The sequence below is a fragment of the Lactuca sativa genome, chromosome 4, assembly GCF_002870075.4.
Source record: "Lactuca sativa cultivar Salinas chromosome 4, Lsat_Salinas_v11, whole genome shotgun sequence".
Classification (NCBI taxonomy): domain Eukaryota; kingdom Viridiplantae; phylum Streptophyta; class Magnoliopsida; order Asterales; family Asteraceae; genus Lactuca; species Lactuca sativa.
In genome coordinates, this window is record NC_056626.2 from 259,714,539 (window position 1) to 259,719,148 (window position 4,610).

Below are 4,610 nucleotides of genomic sequence, written 5' to 3' on the forward strand. Positions count from 1 at the left end.
ATGATAAAGCAGTAACATAAAAACAACTACCCGGATCTCAATCCGATAAGGGTCGGCCTTGGTGCCTTAGACCCCATTGATATAGTGAGGATAACTCACCTCGAAGCTGCCGACTGAACAGATAATCCGAGCTACTCCGATCACTGATACGATCTCCACCACTGGTCAACCACTAATGCGCTGAACTCAAAACAACAAACAATAATTACCAAAATGCCCCTGAACACCATTGGTCAACCCTTGGCCAAAGACAAGGTCAAAGTCAACTCCTGACTGACCCTACTCGCCGAGTCAACCCTATGACTCGCCGAGTTCCCATGCTCAGACTTCACTCCATCCGCGACCTAACTCGCCGAGTCACCCCGAGACTCGCCGAGTCCAACAACTCAGAGACCACTCGCACTCAACTCACCGAGTCATCCCTTGACTCACCGATTCTCGACTCAACCAGAGAATATCGGAACTCTTCGACAAGACTCGCCGAGTCCAAGAACAGACTCGCCGAGTCCAAGGCTATCTTCATCCGACTCGCCGAGTTGTTCTTCCAACTCGTCGAGTCCCAGCTCATCTTCAAGCAACTCGTCGAGTTCACCCATGTGACTCGCCGAGTACCACCGATCTGAATCCATTCAGAAGCATTCCAGGCCATGCAAATGATCCAAAACATAGATCCAACCTCCTACAACTCATCCATCACGTAAAGTGGCAATCTTTACGTGAATCCATAGAGATCTAGGCCATATTCACTCATAACTAGGGTTTGGGACTTGCAAGCCTCACTAAACACTCCAACACAGGGACTTTCATGCTCTCTGATTCTCCTCCCTTCCAGATCTGAGGTAGCAACCTCAGATCTACCCTCTAGACATCCATTTACACCCTTAAACATGATCCCTCAAACCCCAAATTGAAGAAACAACATACAATCGGACCAAGAACGAGATATTACCTCCAATGGACGCCCCCAACTGAAATGAAGTTGGTTCCAAGCAAAGCCCCTTGCCCCAAGCCTTCAATTCCCACCAATTCCTTCAAAGATTACTTCTCCAAGCTTCAATCCTCTCAACAATGGATCTCCTCTGCGATTTAGGGTTTCTAGCACTCAAGAGGGAAGTAAAGAGGCTGGGGAAGGAACATAATGTTCCTTATATAGGGCTCAATCCCGAGAATTAGGGTTTTCTCCACCCAGCGCCTACTCGCCGAGTCCAACTCATCGACTCGCCGAGTCGGCTACTTAACACGCGGTCCAGCCGCGACTCTACTCGCCGAGTCCGTCCATGGACTCGCCGAGTCACTCTTTCCCAATTAACACTTTTGGCCCTTCAACTCTACTCTCGCTATTTCGGGATGTTACAATTACAAAGTCCTCTATCGGAGATTGTTACAAGACAATTCCTTAGATATGATGTCTCTCACTCAAAGTACATTCCTTTGAACATCCTTTTGCATAAAAGCTTCTAATCTAGTCATAGATTTTCAATATTCAATTCCTAATATGGACACGTTTCCATATTTTTCATACGACAACTCATTCTTAATAGAATCTTATCTATTCATAATAATGTCGATATGGTCCATCCAATATGGAAACATTTCCATATTTTCCAATACTATATACTTCCAACTACTCACAAGCGACCAATCCTCGTTGAACTTTGGATTGTCCTTTGATAGTTGTTTAGTTATTTTAGTCAAAACCGATTCTAGTCCCTTTTCCCTCTAAATGCGCTAGACATTTGGAAAATTTTAGAATGGTCAAACATTAAAGCATTTGCAATCGATCCTATACCCGAAGGGTATGGGACACGACGCATAATGTTTTATTTGCTATGTTCTCAAAATTCGAATTGTGAAGAGGAATGTCGTAATCATAATCGAAATTTTAAGAACACACTATGTACCTTTGGCTAAATTTATTAACATTTCTCAACCTAATCCTTTATATTTGAAATGAAGCATAATATTCTCTCCTTTAATTATAGCAAAACAACTTTACAAACCTTACGACTTTGCAAGGTATAGCTCTTGTTTTCTATAATTAATATTGCCAACTTGCAATACGTGCCTTAATAATCATACAATCACAACATTTATGCTCCCACTATCATGAGGATTATTATAAACATAACACTTATGCTCCCACTAGCTTTGACATGTATTCAAAAACCAGCTTAACTTCCAGAAAAATAATACTTATTGAATTTCTTAAGTTTATGCTTCTAATACTTAATACTTTGATAATCCTTTATCTGAGCTTATACACATTTCCCTTAGATAGCTCATATGTGTGTCTAAACAATTAAGACTAATTGTCAAATCTCACAATTCAAATTATGGAGAGGGATACCGTAACCATAATCGAATTCTAGAATACAATTTCACAATTACTATCTTCTAAAAATCTTTCTTAGTGAAAGTATTTCCTCACAGTCATTTTCATGAAGGAGGAAATCTTATGACACTTAGATTTTAATGGTGTATATGTTCCTATCCATGTGAATTTGTCAAAACCAAAGTTTACGACAAATTCAAACTCATATGGACCGAACTTTCTTAATCTTGATTTCTTGCCTTATGGTAGCACAGCTGCCCACCACGTCTTCCAAGTAGTTAAGCAGCTCACCTTTTCTTATCAATGTACTTTCCATTGATCAAGGTCCTTGCCTTTTATTCATTCAAATGAGAACTCATACGACTCACATGCATAATTAACTCGATTGGATTGCCACAGAAACAAAATAATGTCAACACGATAGGTTGTAAACCTCAACTTGTGTGCTAGTGATGATGGATAAGGTTTATTTGATATGTTTGTGAAACCTTTCAAGACCATTAAGACTCCCACTAACTCCTTGACATATAAGATTCTCTTGTCAATAATCATTTCTTGACAAACAAATATTCAAGAGTTAGTGTAGCTTTTATCAAAACACTCTTTAAATTGGTCTTAGTTGGTCTATGTCTTATCCAAGACATCACAAATTTCCGCATTTGATGAATGTTATAAACCTTCTTAATACTTATCACTCAATGTCACAATCTTAACTCTAAGATTTGTTTTGGAACAAAGTATGATTGACTTCTTGATTTAACCATTTCTTCAATTCTTGATTCCTCTTTTTTAGACATACAATTGTACTTAGAGTCACTTAGAGGATCAATTGAGATATGGTTCTTAATCATTAAGACTTATCATAAAGCATAAAAGGTACTCTCCCTTCTTCTTAGAATGGAGAAACTTTTATCTTTCTGCCTACTTGATTCTTCTTATTCGTTCTGCTATTGATTTAAACTTTTTCAATCAATTCAGAATTACACTTAATCTTATAAGTATAATCATATTTACTAAACCTTTAGTAAATCATGACGAATATCTTGTTACTCTTATGGTGGACTTGATCAACACGCAACCTTGTGTACTCGATCTCCTAGTCCTTCACTTGACACTTTGTCAATGAATTTGTCTAATTTCCAAATATAAAATTTCTCATTCATCGTGCAACCAAGTTGCATGATTCCAAGTTTTTGTCATTGAAGCTTGGGCGATGAGAAACTCTCCCTATTTGGTAAATTCTCGACATTTACACAAACAACATAATTAAGAATCTAATCCATTATTGCTAATAATAGAAACATTTTAACAACAATTTTTCATACACGCCATTGTAAGGATAAATAAATAATATAAAATCAAAATTTATTTTATTGCGGAAAAATTTGTCCTTACAATCCAATTCATTGAAAAACTATGCTAATACATCTTTCTTAGCAATCTTATTCTAACTCCAAGTAGTAGCTCAAGAATCTAATCTTCAAGTAATGCGATCGAAATCCATTCCTTCACGGTTAGATTCTGCTCACTTCTTCCCTTAAGCTTCCTTTCTTTTCTTCGATCCTACAAAACATCAATTGCAATCTTATCACATTATGTATTAAGAATCTAGAATAGAAGCTTAAAAGAGTTAGTTAATGGATTTTACCTATATTGGAGCCATACGTTTCGACTCTCCCATCTCTTAGATCTCTTAGGTAAATGGGGCAGCTTCATCTCCAATGCCCTTTCTCTTGGCAATAAAAGCAAATTGACTCTTTTGGAACATGACATGGAACTACTTCAGACATTGCCTTTCTCTTATGATCAAACTTTTCGATCATAGCATGTCTTTCGTTGCCATTGTCCATATCCATAGAGGTCTTGAAGGTAGATTCACCAATCAACTTTGCTTTTCTATTGCGCCAAACCATTGCTGATTCAGTAGCAATAAGCATATAGGTGAGATCTATAAGGGTCATGTTGCGTTTTATCATATAGTACTCTCTTACGAACTCACTATATGAGTTAGGAAGTGACTGAAGAACCCAATCAACATCCATTTCCTCACAGACAACGGATCCCAACATTCTTAACCTATCAATGTGTGACTTCATCCCTAGGACGTGTGCACACACCGGCTTTCCTTCTTTATGTTTACTTGCCAAAAGGGCTTGAGTGATCTTGAACTTTTCAAGCCTTTGAACTTGTGGGTTAGGGAGAATAATTGGAGGAGGTGGAGGAAGTGAAGCATGATTTCTTGTTCCTCGATCGAATCGTGGAATGTCATCTTCATGTG